Raw genomic sequence first — 25,468 nt, 5'->3', positions numbered from 1 at the left:
GCGCTCACACGTGCTGCAGCTCGTCTGCATGTTCCATCCTGACCCCGCGTTTGAGGACACCAGCTTTGTCAGATTACATTGCGCATATGCGGGGGTGTTTTTTTTACTCTAGAACTGACCTGTAAAATCCTTTTTTTTTTTCTGCTGATACTTCTACATCTTCTTAACTTTTTCAAATTTGTCATGGGACTTAGAAAACCTTTTATTTTGGTCCCTGTAGATGCCTGAATAGTTTGAAGAGCAAGCACTGACGTAATGTGGGGGGTTATGTAATCATTGATACTATATATTTGATGCTTTTAAGCACAGTATGTCATACATTTGGTCACCTGACGTCCACGGGTATACAAGAACTCAAATCTATCCGCAGAAGGGTCCATGTGGTTTATTTCTCTCCGAACTGATTTTTTTGATAGAATGTTCAATTTAAGTCTGTCTCGATGAGGCGTCAGAAGCACCATGTATGCATTCATGAAGAAGTCTGTTTAGCATTTTAAAAAAGGCAAAAATACAATGATCAGCTCAGCTGTGAAACAGAGACGTGGATTCTATCCCCCGCTGACTTTTTAAGTTTTTTGCCCTCAGTGATACCTCAGCTCAAAATGTGCCTCATTGTCTGTTCTTGTTAATATATCTAGAGTTCTTACATCCATTATCTGTGGCCAGTTCTTAACGTGAATTCTGTGATGCCTTATTTCAAGATATGGTAAACAAGGTTGGATTATTTGACAACCTGGCTGTATCACCAAGAAGGCTTAACTCAAAAAAGGACAACCTCTCAAGTTCAGTTGTTCCTGGAGTATTGGTTAGGTTTATGATTATTGAACTGTTAATTTCAGTATGTACATAATAGTATGCACCTTGTAAATGTCAATATGCACTCGTGTCAAACTGGAAAGGATGTTTATGCAACCGAAAAAAAAAGAGGAAATTGATTTTTCTCAGTAAAGTTGTTGTGGGAACCCACCGGAACTCAGCAAGTAAGGAAGACAAAAATAGATATCCGTTTTATCCTAAGTCGGGAATTCTTGCTTCTTTATCTTGGTTATCAAATTGTTCATTTGAAGCTAGAGTCCTGGAGGTGACCAAAGAAAAATAAGAAATGGAATGGCTGTAAATCATATTAAATCGGATGGCTGAAGGCGGCTGGCACAGGCCATGGAGCAAACGCGCAGAAAGTGGGAGTATAGTGTCCCGTGGTGAGTGTGCCGGCAGAGTGCCTTGGCAATGACGTCATTTGGGGTCTTAATTTGCTTCAGGAAGTCAAACCCCTTACAACTCGGAAGAGGTTGAAAAATCATAGCCCAATCTATTTTTTTTTCCTGTTTCTTCCTTTCCTTGGATTTTTTTTCTCCACTTGATGGAGTAGATATTGTAATGGTGATAGTGGTCTTAAAGTGAATGTCCGGTGGTCATAGAACATTGTGAGCCGAGATGAGGCTTGTATTTAGAAATGAGCTATGTGATATTTTTATAAAGAAATATCAGTCTCTGGCGGAGGAACCGGAAGGCATACATAACATGCATCTTTGTCATTAAAGATCTTTTGTGCAAGTCAGGCATATATAATTGAATTCTATGTTGGAAAAAAGTTCGAACTGTGTTCATTCAAAAAAACCACTTTGAAAGCCAAACAAAGCATTCATTTTTCATAATTCAGTAGCCATATATTTTCCCATAAATACATTTTATGTTGGTAATGTGATTCATATATTCAGCCCATCTGGCAGGGCACATTTGTTCAAGGAATGCATCTTTTCACATTTTCTTCTAGACACAAGAAACATCCCTTACAACAGAATGTATTAGGGTTAAAAAGAAAATTTGTTTGTGCAAAAAAATATTCAATGAACTATCACAGCTTTTGGTTACTTCAAAAAATGAAACTGGCTCCAGACTTGCATATCTAAGGTGCATTGACTGCTAGATGAATTTCCAATTTTGCAGATAACAAAATTAGGGAAACTCAATCACTACCGCTGTTGTCCTACCAGAACTCAGGATTGTCTAACATGGAAAATTGATTTGTCTCTGTTTTGGAAACATACTGGCTGACCATAAATTCCTGTACCTGCATGTTGGAGTGAATCAGAGACATGGCTACTTTATTTTCTCCCATCTGGCATTTGTTGTGTGGATAGTCTGCTGTGTATAATTACAAACAGCTGGAATGCTGTTCAAGAATGGAAAGGAGGGGAAGACATGTTGCATTTTAGTCCTGTAATCAGTGTTAGTGGCATAAGATGCACCCGACCTATATCTGATTAGACAGAGCAGAAAATGGGTTGTGTAGGTTCTGTGCTGAACAGAATACACCCTAGAGTGTTCACAGGTTACCAACACGTGACCTTGCTCTGACGCACTACTGTGGTTGCTTCAAGGCATGAGTCGTTCCCAAAACGAAGGGAAGATATGAGTAACAAGGCCCTATCAGTCTTTCCGCTGTTGTCTTATCTTTGGGTTCATTCTCAAGTGGTAATTTAGTTTGATTTCTTGGGTGTTACGGATTAAAATCTGGGGCTTTTTTGTGTGTGAAAAAGCTGTGTAGTTGCCCTGGCTATGCCATTTAGAAAATGTGACTCCAAATTTCAGTTTTGTCAATCCAAAACGAAAAAAAAGTTGGCCAAGATGGCATGTTACTTTATCAGAAAATACAACCTTTAGATTGAATCTACTAACTGTAAATTTTGCATTGGTCCCTGACTATGATCCACAGATTTTCACGAGACATGAACTAAGGCCCCACTGGGAGCCTGGTGTCATATTTGCACTGTGATATTAACAATACAGCAGACAGATTTTTGAAAAGGTGACATTTTGAATATGGGCAGAGCAACAAGTGCCATGCCTTGCATCCCAGCGGGGGGTCAACTGCAAATCCAAATAAGACAATCAAAGGAATCCTCAAGACTCAATCTAAAATTACAAGTAATGCAGACACTGCAAAAGAGATTCAGAGCAACACCAAATTAAATCACACAGAGAAGAAAGAAGCACAGACAGTTTGGCCAGAGTGTCAAAACAAGTGCCAGGTTTTGTGCATCTGAAGCCGGGACCATGAGTGAGACGTCCCGGCATGTTTAGTGATTACTAGCCAGTTGGGAGCTGCCCCATTGGCTGCTTGGTGTGCGTAGGAGCTGGCTCTGCCAGCCAAGCAATACCCAGGGATGGCCTGGAACAGCGCGGCCATTTCCAAGAAATTGCAGGCAGGACCTGGGGAAGCTTCCATTGCCTGCCGTAGACTTTGTGGTCTTGTCAAGTCACCTGAAAATCGTCTCCATTTTTCTCCAGAAAAGAAAGAGAAGAAAAAAAAGCAAAATAGGAAAATATCATTTGAATTCACCTTCCTGAAAATGTCAACATTATGCATGTTGACCAGTTAAGTGATAGAAATTTGCTCTGTTTTAAAAAAAAATGGAGAGCAAAATGCTGTCTTTCTAAGAGTACTGGGAAGGACGAACAAATGTGTATGTAGTACATCATGTAAACTCTGAAGTTGGAAGTTTGTTTTCCATTTGCACATGTAAAATGCATCCCATGTGCTTTCTGTTGAAATTCTGTGCCTGAAAATTATGGTAATGAAACTAGACACAAATGTTAATTTTCCATTTAAGTCTGGAAGTAGACACTAATATTGATTGACAAAGCTTCCTGGGTTTTTTATTCATGCCAGAAATGTACATGCAAACAGAAGTTAACAGGAAAAATTACCTCACCACATGTAATAAAAATTAAACCACCTATCGTATGGAATACATGTATGTACATGTGTATGCACATAAATGCGTGCCGTCAGCTTATGAGCGAGATATGCTGTGTGAATCCTAGTGTAATGAAACACCAGTTACTCTGCCTATAAATTATGAAAAGACAATTAACCTTTACAGGGACCGACTATTGAATACGTGGCCACCTAATCATGCAGGAAAACAATAGCTTGGGTCGGACATGTTGGCCGTTGCGGCCATCACAAGCAAAGCTGTTACTTAGCTCATGGCCCAAATACATGTACATGTAGTACTCAAATTGGCCCCTGTCCCCCAAAACCCCAAACAAACAAACAAACAAACAAACAACAGGGTCATTACGGAATGAATGGTACAGAAGTCACAATGAAATCTAAAATGCCGAAACAGGATTTCTTAGGGGTTAGTTTACAATGATCCATCATCTTGGCTGTTCTTGCAGATCTGAGTGATGGTTACAGATTGAAATTTTGCCATGTAACAGCAAAACAGGTATAAAAAGTGATACCTGGCATTAATTGAGAAATGTAGTAGTGTGTTTTAAAATCAGTGGGAAAAGAGCATAGTAACTTCAGACGGAGGAGCAACCCACAAAATCATGCTGAGAGTTTTTGTCGGTTCTCAATTTTTTTGAGTTCTATGTCATGATGCCGGCAAAGGTATAACCAGGGTCAAATTGTTTGAGCAACACCTTGCATTTACCTCAGTAACCGATGAATTTTAAATCATCCAGTTTGAGACTTTAGTCATTTGACTGCAGCAAATAAGACCCTGAGAAGACAAACGGTTGGTTTTCAGAAGTTTTGAATTTCTCTCTAGAAAGTCTGATTGTACTAAACAACACAATACTGCAAAGTTGCCAATGATTTTTACGTAAGTTGTCACACTGAAGAGCAAACCTGCAGTTTCTTGGGATTCCGATCCCATAGTAATATGCTTTTTTAAAACATTCTTTTCTTTAATTAAGCGTCCAGTTCATACAATCACGGGAAAGCGTCTCCATACTTTTACTAAATATACGATTCTAAATCATATCAGTCTACACCGCTCTACATGAACCTACCCAAGCAGTCACTACATATACCTCGAAGATGCCTCGAAAGACACGTCCATTACATTACGGTGCTGAGAAAAGAAGATCTACTATGGCGGCGAGACCATGTTGCATTGTGGGAGGTCAGGGTGCACTACAGGTCATCAATATTTCCAGCAAATAATAATAGACTCATGAGAAATTTGCATACGTAGTGACTGTTTGGGTAGGTATTCTCTTGTAGACCCTACCCACACTTAATGTGGGGGGAGATTTTCATCATACTTCTTTTTATGCAACCTGAAGCATAATCGGCTTGAATTCATATCGTCTTAATGTTTTCTTCAAAACTTTTTTTAAAAAGATGAATCAGTTAAGCAGATAGAATGGTTATGTGCTTTCTGTCAGCATAAGACATTTGCTGTCTTCCTTGTTTTTTTTGTTTGGTTTTTTTTTAGCATTGGTAGTGTGTCCACTTTTTGTTCAAGGATATCCGGATGATTGGTCACTCTGTTACAAAACTACCAAGACATAATATCCAGTGTAAAGCATGATTTTTTGTTTGATACATTTAGCTGTGTAACCTTTAACCTTACAATGCTGTACGGATTGGGGATTCTTATGGCTTGATGCAAGGTGCTTTCTGGCATGCAGCCCCTGGTGTATTGAAACCAGGTTGTGAATTATTGATGCTCAAGAGAGGAGTTTTCAAATACAAATATATTTCACAATTTGAAATTAAGGCTCTGGAAACTTCAAATTTCTGGTTGATATTTCATGTAGCCAGGCACAATGTTCAAATATTTTGGTATCTCAACAAAATAAGTTAATATACGAGTATGTTGACAGGAAAAATATCGTCATGCATTTCCAAACATTTTTATTTGTAGTTCCTCATTAATTTAAAGGGTTTGAAATATTCAAAATTGAATAAACAATTACACAAAATGCTTCAAGCAGTACACTTTTGTCCTGTGTAATAGTAGTACCTGTAACTCGTATCATTACCTCACACTGACATACGCATTCTAGGTACCAGACTAAATTTATTTCTCATGCAGAAGATACTGAAGTGGTATGAATGACATCAGACAAGTGAGCAATTGAAACATGCTCCTTGGTCCATTTTGGTGTTGCATTTTTTAATCCAAGGTTAACTGTGTTTGTACTTCTATGCTGGGTAGTGAGTTGCTTCACGTTCATACACAAATAAGTACATTTCAGTTACCTGATTGATTGTTACAATTATTCACTTACATTTATGTCATCAATGTTGAAAACCACAGAAAGCACAAGAACGACCAAATCTTTTCATTCCAAATTTTCAAATGTAAGCCATGCACAAAACTCTTTACAAAAAAGTTTGGACAAGCACAAAAAGGACCTATTTGGTTGAAGAAACTTGTAAAGTACTTAAAGGAATTTGTGTTATTGACACCATACCACACGTTAAAGTAATACACACAAAAACTTGCTCTTTCATTATTCAATGCAGTAATTAAAAAAGAAACAACTCATCAAAACTAATCATAAATTGCCCACTCCAGTCATGCATGTGTGACTTCATTTATATGCAGTCTTGAACTTAAATTAAGAACCTTCTTACAGGTACTAGTTTTCGTTTTTGTCAAGAATCAGAGCTAATTTTCAGTGAGACTAGGTTGTGTGTTAGTGGGGTGCCTTGTGGCTACAATTTCTGCGTTTTCTTCCAACAGAGCACTGTAGAGATCCGTAGCTGTAAACAACAGTACACATTTTGGACACTCAAAAGCATCATTACAGTCTCAAGTGAGGTCCAACTCATCTTGAGATTGTGACTCAAGAGTAGTTGAATAATATACCCTATGGTTATTGTGGTCAATCCAAAATATTTGAGTTAGACTCTGCCCTTGCCCTATACAAGGTCATTTGGTTGTGATTTCTTACATCATAGGCATGTTTTCACAACTGCGACCAGTAACATCTTTCTGCTTTGGTCATTGGTTGGGCATTCTTGTGGATTTGGTTATGCCCGCCTGATGCCATTGTTCCCAATACATGACAACCGAAAGTTGGAGTCGGTTTGTCGCGGGTCCAAAATGGCGGAAAGTAAGCGGGTTTTTTTTCCTCTTTATGTTTCCATTTTACCGTATTTCCATGGCTATTTGCCGCTGATTTGTTACATGCAGCAAACCAAAATGGGTGTTTCATTGGAGAATATGAACAGAGAGAGCAGCAAAAGTGAGAAACTTCACAAATGTTAAGCAAAAATGAGTACCGTCTGCTATCTTGTATTTTGGCCCCCTCTTATAAGGGGGACAAAAGGTGGGCCACCTTGAACATGTTCCTGGTTATTGCTTGGATGTCATGTGTCTGGTTAGGAGTTACCAAAGACCACGCCTCAGATGCACCCTGGGTAAACTTGGTGTGACAGTTTTCTTTTATTTGGGATTGAAACCAAAAAGAAATTGTCTGCCCTGTCTTGCTTTAGATGCAGTAACGTCTCTTGTACATGAGAGCAGAATATGAAACAAATGTGAAGAAATCTTCCCAGTGAAGGACGTCATGTCAGATGGTTAACACTAGTTTACCTTTATTTGGTCTTAAAATGTCGTAAACCTGTAAATCAGGTAGTGATAAATATCACGTTTATAAAGCACGTACATCCAGCAGTACTGCCCTTTAAGGTGCTATTACGAAGGAAAACACAAGTTGAACATTGCCAACTTGGTATTGTGCACAAATATTTTGAAAAGGTGTTTGTAAGAATTGCTGTCTTTTTTAATCTCCCGTGGGTAGCTTGCTACATATTTAAATTCCAAGATGCACTTGGGTTCAAGTTTGTACTTGAAATATGAAGGAAAGCTCCAATGTAGCCTGCAGTGGGAGGGATACCACCATCATCACATGATGAGCATGCACTAACCACACCTGTGAAACCTGTTTTTGACTCGTGACGCAATGCCAGCGAATTGGTTTCATGGGCGTATTCAAACAAAGGGTGGGCAGCACCTCCACGTGTATACCAGCATGTGACACCCACTTCAGGATTTATGGATTGATCATCCGCAAAAAAGTGTGGGATTTCTTGGGGATGTTTGAACATTAACCTGAAGGTGACTGCGTGGGAAACACACCCAATTTTTTTTCTCTTCAGATATCTGTAAATGTTTATTGGATCAACTGTCCTGGTATTTTGTGCTGTTTCCTCCGTGTTTCTGTTTGTGTTCTATATGCTGTGAGGCGTGGTCCGTTCTTTCTTTGTTTCAGTGAGAATTTGGAAACACTATATATGCAAAGCCTATGACATTTCATTTGAATTCAAAATTAACATGAGACTAGTCAGATTCTACGTACGTAACTGCCTACATGTTAAATTGGTAAAAGACACACACAACTATTGTTTGATATTATTAAGTGAATTATGATGGATAGGATGTTACCGGTTTTTTTGAAAAATTAGCCAGTTTGGACAGTTGAACTCAGTAGAAGCACCAGTTATTTCAGTCATTTCCAAACCAAACCGACATGCACATTATTGAAAATAGGTGTGTGGCCTCAGATCAATGTTCAAAATGAGATCGCTTTTCCATCGGAAAACGTCAGTTGGAAGATATCATCAGTATAATTTACGAGCCTGCAAATAAACAGGCAGCCATTAACCGTCTTTTGCATGGCTAGTCATACCGGCCTAGTGTGATTACTGACCAATAATGTGAATAAGTGGTCACAATATTCCCGGTGAAGTCCGCGTGTTTTCAGGGGGCATGTAGTTCAAGGCAGGCTGTGATATTAAAATTCAGTTGAATACACAGAGAGACCATTGCCTCTTTTGCACAGTCTGTGGTTATCTGGATAGTTCTAGACGGGCCATGCAGATACACCACGCATGGGGAGAGTATTGGTTCAGTGATAGTGTTAGAAACCTCACCAGCTCAGCACTGGACTGAGCTGATGCATACTACAGTAGGGATGTGTGCATGATAAGTCTACATATGGCAGAATGATGGTGGAGCATAATGCATGTTGTACCCCTCGTCACACAGATTGTATAACTTTGTATAACCCCCCAGCACGATTGCATCAGTCATTGCAGTAGGGTGATCTGTGGTTGCTGGTGAGTGTAGGGATTATAGTGTTCAGTCACTAATTAGGCATATTTAATGCAGTCCATGTGCAAGTGCTAAAAAAGAGATACAAGAACACACCAAATGTTTGGTCGTACCTTAGTTTCAGGGGCTCCAGGTTCTGTTGTAGATGCGGCGTCATCCAGCAAACACACAGGTTGTAGCCAGCGGTTCTATGATCCAGCCCAATGGTCCAAGTGTGCATACGCAACACCCAAAGTTGTCATTTGTCCCGATGGAGACGTATCACAAGAGATGGCCATCGTTGTTCAAAAAAAAAAAGAAGAAGAAATACGAGACAACATCATGGTGCACGCCAGAGCGGAGAGGAAGAGAAAAAAGCGGCAACTTTCCTGCCGGGCTCTCTAGGCTCCAACTGAAGAGACTACGGTGGGAGCATGCAGCATCTACGGTCCGTCACAGGAAGAACATTAAAAAAAAAAAAGCGTGTGGGCGTAGCAGTGAGTGACTGAGGGTGAAATCGACAACGTTGGATGACCAAGTCACTGGAAGCTTCCTGCCACCGTAATGTGTAATCAGTTTATTAAGTGAGAAGTAAAAAAAAATGAGGAGAGGCACATGGGGGCAGCAAGTTTGGCAGGAATTTTTTTATCTTTTTTTAAAAAATATTTTTCCCCAAAGATTGCCACAAAAATCCTTAATGGGAAAGGGGGGTATGAAGACACGAAGGAAGACTGACACGTGCGATGTAGTAACCATACTGCTGCTCTCAGGTGCAGGATCTCATATGGAGAAAAGCCAGCAATACCTGCTCCCTGTCTGTACTACAACCAGCCGTCATCCGCCCACTCACTCTCTTGCCAGTGGCTGGCGTGGCAGACTGCAGTTTGGCGGGCATTGCAAACGAAAGGGGAAAAAAACCTGTGCGTGTGGGTGTGTGTGTGGCAATGTCCCTATTGCTCTCATCTGGCACAGATCAGTGTGTGTTGTCCAGCAGAATTTATTCATCACACTGTTGGAGACGAGTTTTTCCTTGTTTTCACGACATCACTGCCTATTTCTGTATCCTTGTGTACATGCAAAGTTTGCATCAAAGGGGATTTTTTTGTCTTGTTTCCTTTTCTGGATTGCTGACATGACAGTGTCCTCTGTGGTTATCGGCACTGTTGGTTGTTGTCCATCCCAACGATATCAAGGAAGTTGGACAGACAAGTTGATGTCAGATGATGCTCTCATGATCCTCTTCGCTTGAGGATGACGATGATGTAATCACAACCGTCGCATATTTCTTGAGGAAGGGGATTTTTACTGTGCAGCCCCAATAGAAGCAAGTACATCCTTGTTGTGTGGCCCACTTGCTTTTTGCTGTTCTCTATTGATATTGAAAGGCATGACTGAAACCCAAGCAAAACTCTGTAAATGTCAACTGACATTTTTGAAACACTGCACGTGTGAAGATGATTATTGCTTAATGTTTCTAAACATAGAAGATTGAAATGGATTACCAACGATCGTATTTGTGGACTTCATGTGCACTTATGTATGTTGGCTCTGATTATGCCTTGTGTAAAATAAGGAAAGGAAAAATAAAATAATGCAACGGTAGAAAAGATCATACTGAGTTGATCATTTCAGCAAAATATAACAAAATGACAGCAGTTCAACAAGATTTCAGCCTTGCACACATGTGTTTGGTACCGTGTGACGTCAACACACATTTCATTCCTTCATGTACAGACACTGCCTGTACATTTGCATTGGTACGTGTACAGGTATTCATTGCGCCACGCACACAATAGAGCCTCAAAATGTCAGGCCATGAAAGCTGACTACAGAACCGTGTCAGCATGTACAGTCTTACTGGGACGATGTTAGCAGTGTGACGAAGTGAGGATTGTTCATGGACAGAACTGAAAATGCCTGACTGGGGAGATACATGTAGCTACAATTTAACAGTTAGGGTGTAGGTCCCTATGTGTACAGATGTAGCTAAGTTCTTGCATATAATTGCCAAAGTGACCAGGACAATTTAAACAAATACAAAACAGGGAAAAGAAGTTATTTTGCACCATCGAGAAACTGTATGTTCCAGAACCATCCCAACCCCAACAGCAGTTATCAGTGCTTTGTTGAAGATGAAAAAACAGTTAGAAAATGAGAGTACAAATAAACTTTTAAAAAGTATTCTATAAAAAAAAAAATTTAGAAGCCAACTTTTTTACTGACATATATTTTATTGCCAGCAATGTTAAAACACATTTTGCTATAATCAACATTTTAGGGGGGAACGTGGTTTTTTTTATTTATGACAGGACACAGTGCCACTGGAGATTTCAAATCTGTGTCACTGAGTGCTCATTTATTTGCAGAATTTATTTCGAGGTTTTATTTCAGTGACAGCTTGATAGTTTGGGGAAAATAGTTTTGCCGAGAAAGTTAAAGGTTTCTGTTCACTTTCATGAAGCCACCCATCATTTGCTGCGGTGTGTGCGACCTTTTCTAAACTTCAAAAATTACCAAAAAATTTATTTTGACGGGTGAGAATCTGAGGTAACATTCACACTGAATTGGAAGCCAAAACCTAGTATAGTGTTGCTTTGATACTTTGGGGGCCATTATTGTTTAATTTCATGCTTTAAACCATTGGCATACGGGCTGAACAAAAACTACCTCTCGCATGTACATGTGTTGTGCAGAAAATTCAAAGTGGACTTTATACCACACCATGTGTGTTATATGTGTGGTTTGTGTACCTCTGTGCGTGTTAAGTCCCACCCACAAACTTCCGCTATCGATCAATAAATATTAATAGCAGTACTTCCACTACCACTTTCATTCATAAAAGAAAACAGCCTCATTCATAAAAAAAAGAATAATTTCATTCATAAAAAAGAAGCACGTCAGCTGGAGAGATAGTGTTGATCATTCTTTGTTCTACATGTATGTAACTATCCATGGTTCATCAAATTACCGGTTATCGGTAATTGAGCACATCAATTGTAGCATCAAGGAAACCTAACCCTGTTGTTAGCCTTTATGAAAAGACAGGTGGTGTAACATTTCTAAAACGTCGGCATTTTCAATACTGAAAACAAAAAAATGACATTCAACCAAAATTGGCAACATCCCTCCAGGGGGTGCAACGTGTGCCCCCTCATCCCATTTGATGCCCCTCCCCCCCTTCTTTTAGGTTTGTGCTCTGCAGTGTTCAAGGTTGTCACCCACTGCGCATGGGAGTGGCCGTCATGAGCCGCTCACGTGATGGGCATCCCCCAAAGCTGGGCTGGGGCAATTTGCTGCTGTCGCTCGGGCGCGCTGACCTGTCAGGACAGCTGACATGTTACCTACGTCATTCGGCCACAGAGTCATTTGATTAACCCTCTGATGCCACGTTCATTGCTTGGTTACTGTGCACACTGCGTTACATCTAGCACCTCTCCTCGTAGCTATCGATTCTCAACTAGCACTGCAACACCCCCTTCCTTTGACTTGACCATGAGGGGAATACTTCTTCGTACTTTTGAAGCAGTTTTTGGCAGGCATAGTCAACAAAATATCGATCCCCTCCTGCGGGAAAATAAGCAAGTAATTTGTTGACACGTATTGACTCAGAATGCTTGAGTAACTGAAATTTTCTAAAATAGTGGCCCCTTTCCTCTCAACAAAAGATACACTCCATAACCAGCTCCTCTGAAGATGTTTGAGGCAAATGCATGTGTACATGTACCAATTTTGTAAGTAAACATGTTTGCCCATGCCTCATTTGAATCAGGAATTTGGCTCATCGGACCAATTTGAAAACATTTCTGTAGGGGATGTCTGTGAAAGAAGTATTTTGAGAAGAGAAAAGTTATTGATTTAACCAATGTGACCGGTAGAAGTGGATATTATAACATGTAAAGTTACAGTTTTCTTTAGTCATTTACTTGCATATTTAGTCACTGACAAAATTCGCTGGCTTGTTTATATTTTCTCCATCACACCCTCCCCCCACTGAAAAACTACATATATCCAAGTATTTTTGTTGGACATTAAAGTCTACTTGATGGGCTTTCATTAGTTAACTTTCCTTCCTAAAGGTTTCCCGATCTTGTGATCTTTGGTCAGTCTCAACTGGTGTTTAACCATTCCTGCCCCACCCCGACATGAGGTCATACTGAAACCTGCCCGACTGTTTGGTTCGTTGCAGTTGTTTTCCGGAAGTGCAGCTCTGCTAGTCCTTCTCTAAGCCAGGTCATACCCAGCCTAGATGGCGTAGCAATTCACAGATTGTCAAATTGGCACTTCCAAAAACACCTTGTTTGTGTGCCAAAAAATTCCCCCTCAAAAAAAAAACAACATACCAGGCACGACTACAAGCCCCCAGTTTGACGTGGCAAATCTTGTTTTGTATGTTTCCTAAGCCTTTGTTTCCCTCTGTGAAATCCTTCTTCTGGTCGCCTACAAAATGCAAGCTCACATGCACTCATACATTGTGTATGTCACAGTATTACGTTAGGTCTACCCTTCAGGTTTAGAGTTGGGGCATTAACCTCTCAGGTTGTCTTTGAAATTCGATAACAGGCCAACAAAAATCGTGATTAAACAATAACAAAAACAACTTTGTTGTTTGATCTGTAAAATTCCTACAGGGTGTTTTTTTCTTTTCAGTTGCATCTTTTTCCCTTAATTTGTTCCTCCTTGACATCAGAAAACACCCCCATATTGTTCCTGTGGTATTGGCCCATGTACTATTCTATGTGGACGTGTAATAGCCAGCTCATAAATGGCATAGCACAAAGAAAAAAAGGAGACAGAACGAAGGATCCTGCATGTTCATCCTAAAAGTGTTTCCGTGCAACCAAACGCAGGCGTCCGTTTGACGTATTGTGATGTCATCAACCGCTGGGATGACATCACGGCAATAGACCTGTATAAATTTACATAAAAGGGGGGGAGCAGGGTAGACACGTGGCCGGCGTGTGTACACAGAGATATGGGGGTTATATCACGGCTTTGGAGTATGCGTGCAGATGGGATAGTAATTAGACTGTGCATAGTCATGTGTTCTTGGCTTACCACCAGCGTGCAGTAACAAAACTGCCACCGTCCAATATTGGATTGGTTGTGATGCCGGTGGAAATGGAAAAAAGCCTTGAATTTTCTCTGGAAATGCCAGAATGCTGATGAGAGGGAAAGCTGTCTTACTTGAGAAGTTGACTTTCCTGAATGGAAAAATGCAATCCTTTTCTTAGAAAAAGATTTCTAAGAAAAAAAGCAGTCTTTTGTAACATGATATTGACTGTAATTCGATGCACTTGTGTACACCTGCTTGTGAAAGATACACTGTAGGTTGGTTCACATTAAGGTAAATGTTATTTTTATTAATTTGTTACCCAAGGAGATTTTGTGTAATCTCTCAATGACAGGGTTATTACTTGTCACAGTCATGGTAAATCCTGAAAATTCCCCCCCCCCCCAAAAAAAGTCCCCCTGGAAAGTTAGGGAAAAATCATGGGAAATTGGAAAGAACTGGAATGTCTTGTAATCCTTTTTTTTTCAGAGGAAAAAAGGTGACTGAAAAGTGGTGGAAATTAAGATCATGTAAGGGTTACTTTTGATGGCCTGCTTTGGGTGCAATAACAGATAATGACAAATTGACAGGCTTTCCTTGTCAGTCCGTATTAGTGGCTGGGGCAGTCTTCCAGTTTAAAACATCAAGCAACTTTTCTCTACAAAAGGCATTAAATGTCATGGAGATCGTGACATCTGAGTCTTGCAAAGTCTCGGAAAAGTCATGGAATTTGAATTTCAGATATTCGGTTGGAACCCTATTATGAGCACACGTGTACATGAAGATCATATGAAATACCGGTAATATGATATCTTTTTTTATACGTAGCACAAGCAGGGTAAAAGCCCTTTTTAACATTTTAATTTTACAGTAATTCTGTGTTGCACCAGAAGAGAAGAAATGTGCAATCTTTAACCAAGATTAGTCATACCGGAAACGGATGTACTGGTACTGCACACATCCAGCTGTTGTTGTGTCAGTAATCACTCCCTCCGATTGTTTATTTTGGTATCATTTCATATGCAGCCGTTCAATATGGCCCAGTTACAATAACACCTGTGGACGCCCATACAATTGTACATGTACATGGGCAATCCTGCATGTTTTTCAAGAAAAAAAAAAATGCTGTTCTGAAATGGAAAAAAAAAAGGAAAATTGATTAATATATTTTGTTTGCGGCATATATTTGGTGTTAGTCAGAGAGCAGTAGTCGTGTCGGATTTCAAGGTTGATTATGTTTACGTGTTTCAAAGTCATCCACGTGCACCATATTTATATGTTAATTTGCCTTATGAGGGGTAGTTTGTGCATTCAGTTCATATTCAGAGAAAAGGGTTATGTGTGTTTTATCTGAGAACGGAACATAAGTGCAGATGTTAGCCAAAGTCAGTTTGATTTTTCTTCTCTCTTTTTGTTGTTGAAAGAAACATTAGGAAAAGATGTGATATTGTATGGGTTAATATGATGTATGGACTGGGAAAGACCGATGCATTGCAAGTTTATCTACTGATGTACATTGGGGTGCCTTCTGCCATGAAGTATGCCAAACAATCCCAGTTACATAAAAAAGTTGGTACCTGTTGAAGTGGTTGTGTCAATATTCAATCTATAAGTTGCTATCATCTTTTTTTTTTACAAATGTTTGGACTTCTTTTATTAATGGAGATATTTGATTTTTGGGGAGTAAAGTCATTCAAGTCAATCCAGAAATTATGACAGACACTCAGAACAAGAAGGAGAAGAATCTAGCACCCTGACCCACAGCAGAACAGAATGAATGTGTTAAAAAAACCTTCAAATGCAGTTAGAGAGTAAACTTTGCAGCCCCCTCATTTTATAGTCCTTACTTCATAAGTAAGTAAAAATTACATCATTAAACAATTTTTTCTGTAACCTGTTGTTGTTATTGTTGTTGTCGTTTCCTGTTTCGTAGACTTTAATTTCAGTTTGTTTTCTGAGAGGTATTATGTTTCCCCCAATATGTTCAGGTATTTGTGTAATTCAAGCAGATTAAAAATGGGGGTTTTGTTACGATCCATGTAATCTTACAACGGAAATGAAAATAAAATGAAAGAAAAAAACTGTTTAAGAGAAAGACATTTTGCCTAGAATGTAAAGTGTGCCCCAAGCTAGTCAATCGCAAAATATATAATATATGCAGGGATTAGTCGTTATTTTATTAGATGGTTGTCTCGCCCACCCAACGCCCCCACCCCATATCTGCTGATGGGCAACCATATGGATGTCTTCCCCATGAACCCATCCCAACTGCCGGTAGATAGTAGAAAATTACCAAGCCTGGGTAACCCAGTGATCCATATGGAACCTGCGGCCAGGCACTTTATACCGTTGTGTTTACCCTCAGCATCTCCGTTTGTTGTCACACTGCTGGCCAGACGCAATACCATTATCAGAGGTCTACCCTGCTCCAACATTCTTTGGTTTTCCTATACCTGATTAAAACAAGGGAAAATCTTCCGCTCTCCCCCCTCTCTATGAACACTCCTTTATGTCAGACTCTGCCTCTTTTATTTTGCTACAGATAACCCTGACCCCCAAATACCAGGTAAAACTGCCTCAACATAATGTATTTGAATCCAGCATTATGTTGACCTCGTGTTTTCAGGTCTGAATGAATTACGTGTATATCGAACAAGCACATGAAATCATAGACGAAACCAGGCCTGTGATCACTGAGTACCCAGGGAGGCCCCCAGTTAAGGTGGAATTGGGGCAAAAGTATTCATGATACTGTTCACATTGCAGTCCATGCCCATCTTTTTTTTTTTTTAATGTTAGCACCCTAAACGACACTGGGGAAAGCTCTTTGTGTCCGTGCTCCACAAATCATCAATTCAGTGTGTACAGTCACACTTTGCAGATCCACTTACTGGTCTATTGTAGTTCAAGGAATTTTCATGCATCACTTCAAGTCATCAGGTGTCCGTTTCCTGCTTTTCCGGGAGAGAGAAAAAAATAGACATTCTGTTTATCTGACTTCTAAATTGTAATTGCAACAGCATGTCCAGCATCAAAACCTTCAAAACTGCATCAGGTCTTTTATTTTTTCCAGCCCATTGAAGGAAATGATTGTTTCTGGAAAATGTGAATGGTTTTGAAACTGTTTGTTTGAGATCCCAGCCTACTTTTAGTTACAGTCACAACCTAGACCTCTTCTGGGTACATGCTGACTATATTGTTCAAACTTGTTAATCTGTTTGTTTGTTTTTTATTTATTTATGTATTTATTTATTTATTTATTTTTTGTTAAAGAGCAACTGAAAGGAAAACATGTTTTCTCTGATTTTTATCTGTTCAAATAAACATGGAAGCATCCACATCAATCGCAGTGTCATTTGTCTTCAGAGCTCAACTATAACAAGCTGAAAAGGTTTTTTTTCTGCGAAACAATGGCTACAAACAATGGTTACATGCACTGTTTGATATGCACAAGGGTTTATCCACTACAAACACAGGGCAAGGGTTCCCCCTCGTTTTCTCTGTTTTCTCAGAACGACGCAATCTACTTTCAGAATTCGCATCTTGGCATGAACAGAAAAAAAGCCCTTTTCAGCTTGTTATAGTTGAGCTCTGAAGACAAATGACACTGCATTCAATTTAGATGTTCCATGTTTATTTGAACAGATAAAATTAGAGAAAACATTTTTTCCTTTGAGTTGCTCTTTAATTTATTGGGTTTCTCAAATTTTTCTACCAACCAGGCTGTAAACTTGGCCCCTCTCTGCATATACATGTAAGTGTACCTGTGCAGACATTGTCATTTTCAAGACAAGCACATGGACAAATTCAGTTCATTCAAGAAAAAAAATGATTCATTCATGTTTCTGTGGCTTATCTAGATCAAGAATAATTATATGTGTTGTCAGCAACCATGTGAAACATTTCTCGAGCAAAGCTATAGTTTGCCTTGTGGAATGATTGGTTTGTTCTTAGTAACAAATTAGCAGTGTTCATTTTGGGTTTTGTTTTTGTTTTTGGGGGAGGGGTTGTTTTTGTTGTTGTTTTATGTTGACCCCCCCCCCACAGCAGTGGCTATAGGTTGCAGCCCCAATGCAAATGCAATAATACTTATTCTCCAGACAAGGCTAGATCATACAAATGCCGCCAACCCTGAATTGTGGGCCAAGTTCGGTCGTAAGCACCCAACTCAAGGATGGAGGCACGTAGTCCACGTACATCCATATTTGTTTTGGGGGTGTGCTAAATTACCCACAACCTCATCTTGATTTTCAGGGAGAATTGAATTTCAGTGTTGCGTTACCGCATTTCATAGAATTTCTCGTCGGCCTAAACAAGAGATGTGAGATATCTAGAGGAAAAAAGCATTAACTATAGAATTCAGTTCCGATAAAAGACTTTTGAATGGTATTGGATGACAATTCCAACTCAACTTAGAAAGTCAGTCTGTTTTAATTGGAAATGGATTGTGTAATGGAAATTGTTTAGTCAGTAGGGTCAGTACAAGATTTATAATTTAAAGCAGTGAACAAATCAATGAACCCATGACTAAGGGAAGGGTGACCCTGCCAAATCACCAGAATATTTCAGAATTTTTCTTAGCATTCTTATGCAAATTTAGTCCATTTACCAAACAAGTTCTACCTCCTTGCTGATCATTATGTTTTCATTTACCATACATACTGAATAAGTCTGTGCACACAAGATGGTAACGACTCCCATATTAGCATTTGAAGACCTTTTGTGCTCAAAGTCCAAATTTGAAATTATTGAATATGCACACGTACTAAAGTGTGCTTATTAAAGCTGAATTGTAAAAAAAAAAAGTGATCCTACACAATTTCAGTAGTTTCATTAGAAATGTGAAAAAAAAGGTTTCTACCTCAGATGAATGTCTTCATCTGAGAAAGCACTTCAAAGCACAAACAGAGGGTTGAACTCAATGCTTATTTTGTCCTCTATTTTTTTTTTAAAGATACGGACGCATGTCGTGATTCAGTTTTTAAGCCTAAGGCTGTCAGCTTTCTGCCAACTTCATTTTGCTGACAAGTTTGCCATAAACTTGCTGTTTGTTGGGTTTCATAACTGAATAACCTCATCTTACTTCCAGCCAATGCTACAAATGTCCATGTATTGTCAGTAGCTAGACAATTCGTCAATGACTTCTTGTTGTGAATTGGCAACAAAACTGTTTGAGATTCCCAGGATTGAGTGGGTCGGAATTGGCGTCAAAGGAAAACAATATTAATCATAAAAAAGTAGAAAACCCAAACACGGTCATGACTTTGTCTCCCAGATGGCGAAGCATTGACAAACACGTGTAAAGCGTATAATTCCCTGCATCCACGTTAAGATGTTATTTGCATGCCGTGTTACCCCCCTTGCCCGATCTACGTCATCCATGAGGCATATCTCGTGTACAGATAAACAGGGCTCCACCGTGCATCACGTCCAGTGCCACATCATAACGAGTAGAGAGAAACGCCGCACAGCATTGTGGCTGTGCCGTAATCAATACGAGTGGATATCCCACTGAAAATGACGACAGCGAGGCCCCCTTCACGATGCACCCATTCATCACTGCCCAGCTTTTGTGCCTTCACGACGTCATGCAGCATGCGTGGGCTTTTCCAAAACATTGGCAGGATGTGGGCACACGAGGGCTCTGTTCTCAGCTCATCATCAGGGTCTGGCATCACAAATAACTGGCAAAGAAAAAGAAAACACATGTATAGCTGTGCTGTTGCTTATTGCTGGTGCTTCCAAAAGTGTCCTGTTTGTTTGGAAAAGACACTTGCGCACAAATGTCATTCTGTATTTTGTTTTCATTTGATGATGGTTGAGGAATTATGTTTGTGGAATATACTCGGTCCATTATGCTGTCCAGCATGTCACATTCTGTTGAATTGTTATCATTTTGTTTACTCAATTTCTGCCAACAGAGGGCTCATTTCTTGCCTGTGTTATCACAATGTGGTACATGAATTGTAACACAACTATTCATGGTTAGTTGTACTCCAAGCGGGCTAAGGAGAGTGTAGTTTATTACGCAAAAAGACTCACTGTATTTACACTTCAGGGTTTGTAAGCTTATCCGAGTTCTCAAGTTTCTCTTGACAGTAAAGTTCTCATCATATTCCCTGTACAAAATAAGTGTTATTTCCAGTTGAGTGACTAATTTGTAGGCGGGGAACTATAGTCACAACATGTCGAAAGTAATTGGTTCACTATAGGCTTTCTCTGAAGTCCTTCCTGCACATGGGATTGATTTTCTGTAGACATTACTGACCTTTAGCAAGAGACTGTACTTCAGAATGTTTCAAGTTGTTTGTTGAAAATCAAGGAGTTGTCCGATCGGGTAGGTAATAAGCCAGTTCGGAATTTTAACAAGAGAATTGTCACTTGAGAACAGCACCTGATGATGTCATACCAGCTCAGACATGTTTGGTGCATGCGAAGTGGCTTACGGCAACACTTTTAGGGCCACCCTTGAGCCTGATGTATTGATGTTCCTGGATGACCTTTGACACGCTTTACATTGTGCTTCCTTTTGAAATACTGAGCTTACTCATTCTGTGTCTTGTGAGTTTGAGGTCAGCCTGTTAGTTTCTGTGGATACGGACTTAGACCCTTTCATTTTGTCATCAGTTGCTTCTCCGCTGAAGGAGCGAATTGAAACCTGAAGGGCAGATGGTTGTGATTTTGCTGAGCATGTTGCTTTAAATTAACCAGTATCAACATAAGCTGCAATCCTGGGTAGTTCAGCAATGAGCTCCATCTATGAATATAAGAGACACATTTTTGGATGGCAGTGACACGCCCTCCTGGGCCTACACACTCTATATGCACCTGCATACAGGTTCATGTGCTTTAATTGTACAAAGCATGAAAGGTCATTTTTTTTTTATTGTGCTATTTTCTTATGGGTGCCAGCATGGAACCTTTAGGTTCCCAAAGTCAAATGTAAAAGTTATGATGGTCCTTGTAATAAGGATTATAAGCCACAAAGAATTTGGTTCGGAAATGTAAAAGTAACACATTACTTTTTATATGGCTCGGTTGATGAGATGGCCTTTTGAGCTAGTTGGGGTTGAAACTGCAAGAGTATGTTTGTTTTATGTTCAATATTGTTGAGGTTTAGACCGGTGTGAGTATTGAGCTTTTAGGGGAATTGATCTACCAAGACAAAAGTCAAGACTTATTGGTTGGTAGTTCTTGGATTGTTCATAAATTAGTTGTTAAATGGAGGTGCATCTTGGGTCTTCCTGCCAAAAATAGCTGTGGCCTTCCAAAAAGCCATTGATCATGATGGTGTGGTAGAGCGGTGTTTCCAATATCATTACAGAACTTCACGATCCTGGCCCTCTGCTGTCCTTAGCGGTAAGGCCCAGCTTGTGATAGCCAGCAACATACAAACTGCATCAGTAGGCTGGTTCCAGTTGGTTGATTAGACCTGTGGTCCAGCCAACCAGAATTGTGGTCTTGATACCAGTAGAGGTCATCAGTAGGTTCATAGTTACCCATGTTTCTGGACAATTTCCTCACAGTTGTTACAAGTTTATCAAAGCAAGATGGCTTGAGCAGGGTGTGCAGTCTGACCCATAGTGGTAGTAAACACTCAATTTGTTGGTGGGAGTGTGAATGAAAACTTCCCTACATCATATCCATGTAGAGAAGTTTTCATTCCTTTACCCATCAGCCTCCCCCCACAAAAAATTGCACCCCAGGTCAAGTTGAGGATGTCCGTAATCACTATCCACCATAAGAACTCTGTGCTTTCATATGTTCCTCTTGGCAAAGATGGAAAATGGAAAAGAAAGTCAAAATCCTATTGGCAGGGGCTTTTCATAGCCCTTGCCATAAGCCAGGTTGTCCAAGGGCGGGTTGTATTAAACTGATGTTTCTTTTGCTTGAACACCATATTGGAGTGTTTACAATTTCATGCCAGTTTTTTCCACAGTGCACTGCAGGTAAAGCAGGATTTGCACCCCCCAACAGCAGATTCTCTGCGGGCATGTTCAAGTACATGTAGTTCCCTGGTGTCTGCGTGCAGAGTTTATGTTTGTGAAAGCCATAAATGCATCCATTGAACTGTTTGTCAAATCGTTGCTGTCGCTTGGGTTTTCGCTTGCTGTTCCCAGGAACTTTAGGTCAAAGGTTCCAAGTGCCCAAAATGGCTAAATTTAGGTAAATTGTTAAATACCAACACGGAAATGACTATTGTCTGCCTATGGCGGTAAAATGGAATGAAGTCTAAATTAACCTCACAATGCCAGCGTCATTACCATAAGGTTTTTCAATTGCAGATCAGTCATGTCCGTTACAGTTCTTTCAAACTGCGTACTCAAGTCACTAGCCAAAATCTTAAACTTTCTGTTCCCACTCCACTGTCCATGAGTCTCGAGGCAGCCAGAAGAAACCAAGTTGTGAGCCAGGGTGCTGGTAACTGACACCAGAACAGATGTGGGTATCACACACGGCTGATCAAATGCTGTTGTGAAACCTTTACTAACACATTTAAGCTACTCCAATGCAACCTGTGAGATGAATCACCCACACTTCCAGGTGTGGTTGCCCTCTGCCAAAAGTGGCCAGAAGGCAACGACACTCCAGCAGACGAGCCACACAATAGAAAATGCTGCAGTAAGTCTGTCACCGTTTCGCTCCATATCACCAGAGGGCATTGTTGATGAGCAGATCCATCCCAAGGTCTGAACTGGGCAAATGTTGTTGGTTCCTGCACTGCATGGATGTACCCTCTGGCCTTCCCGTACACATTGTGTGAGTAGTAAACCCCTATAGAGTGTTTGATATGACATGTTGTGTTAAGTTTTCTCTGCAAGTACTCGATCAAGCTGTGAGTCCTCAAATCTTGAGGCTGAGTTGGTCATTGAGGTTAAGCATGACACATTGACTCACTAACCCAGGTTTGTGAGTCAATTTAGATCAAAAGGTTCCTATGAGGTTTGCAGTCTTTGATTTATGTGACTTAACTTTGCAGACATGGGCTCTGTCTTTGTATGAACTCAAGAGGGGGCTATGCAGAATTTATGGCACTACTTACTGGTACATATTGCTGATGATCAACTGCTGTTCATCCATATTAGGAATCAGCATAAAGTAGGCAATGCAGGAGATGTAGGGTTGAGCTGAACAAGGCGAGCGGAAGGACATAGACTTGTTTGCAGTGCCACCATTACACTGGCGAGTTGGAAACAATCACTGATTTCCACACCCGTTTATCATAAATTGACATTAGAAAATTTGTGCATGTCAGGATATTTTGCTGCATAAATAAATTTTCACAAATTCAGTGGGTGTTAGTGCATAAACCATTGAGCAAGAAGGATTCGAAAGCCAACTCCAAGAATTCCAGCCTCGCTACCTGCCAAACTGCAAATTCTCGGTTTGTGGCCCTGCCTGCTCTGCATGCTTTGAATTACACAGTGACTCTACTCACAGTGACTCACAGTGCGACTCTACTCATGCTTCCACATTCCCGTTGCCTCTTTTCAAAGTGGGGACTATTGTAAAGCTGGTAATTATGATGCAAATTGGGTCTTTTCATTTCTGGGCTACACACAAAGGCCAATCACCATATATACAAGAGCCAGGGTCTGCCTTCTTTCACCATGTTCACTCAAGCGGGCTGAGGATCTCAATTTTTATGGCAGCTCTTACCGTCTCCCAGCGCAAAGGGGTTAAGGATATGATGCCCAAAAGTTCTTGTTTTGTTTGTTTCATCATTAAGTCATAGTTACCGGGCAGTCCCAGGATACCATTGTTAAGACCAAGACAGAGTTTTATGATACTGCCATTCTTTCTCATCCAAATGTGTGTGAAGGAATCTGCCGTCATGCCGCCTGAAGACTTGACTGTGATTGGCCACGATGGCTGATGTCATGGCCCCAACAACAATACATACTTCTTTACATTCCATAAGGCTGTAGACAGTGACTATGGAATAGTAAGGAAGCATGTCTTGTCAGAGAGACTTCTCTCGATTGAGGTGGCATCCACTATGCTGGTGATGCCTGTGTCCGTTGTCTTGCATAGGATATCTCCCCTTCCGAGGAGCCTTTATAGACAGAAGAATAAAGACTATGAAGCAGGTCTGGGAAGTATCTTCACTGGAAGAATTTAACACAAAACTTGCTCTCTGATGGCTTCTTTGAGCCATGTCCAAATTTCTTGCCGCACTGGAAAAGGCTTTGCTTCTAAGAATATTTAAAAAAAAAAAAAAAAGGATTCAAAAAATGCTACATTTTAGCATCTCCCTTAGGTTATTCCATGTGTGAACATTTGGTATAGCCACTAACAGTCATAAAGGCCCGAGGCCGTCATAGTTGTTATCTTAAAACTCGTCTTAATTACTCAGTAGCACGTAGGACAGGTTTGCCAATTCTCCAGGGTGCACATATGAGCATGAATTTGGAAATGTCAGAGGGGATGACGGTTTAATCACTCACCTTTGTCAACACCTTCACACTCCGACACCAATTCCCAGGAGGACAACCATCTGATCAATTGAATCTGCTCTCCAGCACTGCATCTAGTTGTCAGCTCAACCAATCCCCAAATGAGCCACAGCCTAACCCCTCTAGGTCTGTTATATGCAAGGACAGCAACCCTCAGCTACCCCCTCCCTTTTTCACTGTGTTCTACTTTTAGTCCTTTCTTTCCCCCTCCACCCATCCTGGAAGCCAACAAAAAACCCCGGTTTCCCCCTCTCGTTCACCGTCCCCGGTTCACCCCTGTCTCCCCCTGCACACCTTGGCATTTTCTCCCTCGCTCCTTCTCCTTCGTCCCAGCCCAGCCATCTGGCTGGCCCGTCTGCTAAGCCCAAACGGAGGAGAGAAATTGGCTGGGAAGCGACAATGAGTCCTTATTGGTTATTGGGCCTTCCCATTCGAACAAACTGTCTCTGAGCTGATCACTTCCTTGCCCAACTGCTGTGGCAGCCGGGAGGAAGGGACCATCTAAGGAATGCTGGACCACAAAGTTCAGCTTGTAAGTTGTCTAATTGGGAGTGTAGATACTAGACTTTTTTCCAGTCAACTTGATGGAATCCACTTCAGTTATAGTATGCAATTTGGATTCAGGGTTTTTGTTTTGAATTTGATGGAATATGAACCCTTTTTACTTCAGTCGTTACATCAAGTCTAATGTCCTGTTTAATGATCAACTGCTTGGACTCTGCTATCCCCCCCTACATGTATATTTGTAGTTCTGCAACTCAGCTTATTGAAATGTTCACAGTCAGTGATTTCCACAGCAAGTGACCATACTAATAATACTGCTTCTGCATGTATGGTCATGCCTGACTGTGCTAAACAAGACTAAGGGTCATTGCATGGTCCAGAAACCAGGCTTAATTGTAAAAGCTATGTGTTTCCCTGTCAATGATTCTGTTCAAAGCAATGACCGCGCCAACAGGTTTCTGTATGTCATACCATTTCAACAAATCTTAAGCTTCCTTCTCACTTCCTTCTCAGACAAGATCATCAGACAAGATGGTCAGACAACTGTTTTTGGCAAAAGTTTTGAACCAGAATATATTGTTGTCAAGTGAACTTCTTGAAGACAATAA

The 25,468-nt window shown here is 40.4% G+C and overlaps 1 protein-coding gene and 1 long non-coding RNA gene across 4 annotated transcripts in view; one reads left to right on the top strand and one right to left on the bottom strand.

Annotated features, from left to right (window-relative positions):
- LOC147796120 (uncharacterized) overlaps positions 1-9,439 on the bottom strand; it is a 54,717-nt gene extending 45,278 nt beyond the window's left edge. The window contains exon 1 of the long non-coding RNA XR_015428301.1: positions 8,984-9,439. This is a non-coding gene — a long non-coding RNA (uncharacterized LOC147796120). The remainder of the gene's footprint in view (positions 1-8,983) is intronic.
- The window catches only part of mib1 (mindbomb E3 ubiquitin protein ligase 1), a 161,412-nt gene that overhangs the window by 95,171 nt on the left and 40,773 nt on the right, over positions 1-25,468 (top strand). The gene's annotated exons all lie outside the window — the stretch shown is intronic.

Source organism: Acanthaster planci, linkage group LG18, assembly GCF_054643075.1.
Source record: "Acanthaster planci isolate LZ-2023a linkage group LG18, COTS_SCS, whole genome shotgun sequence".
Classification (NCBI taxonomy): Eukaryota; Metazoa; Echinodermata; class Asteroidea; order Valvatida; family Acanthasteridae; genus Acanthaster; species Acanthaster planci.
This window is presented reverse-complemented; position numbering and strand designations above follow the sequence as displayed.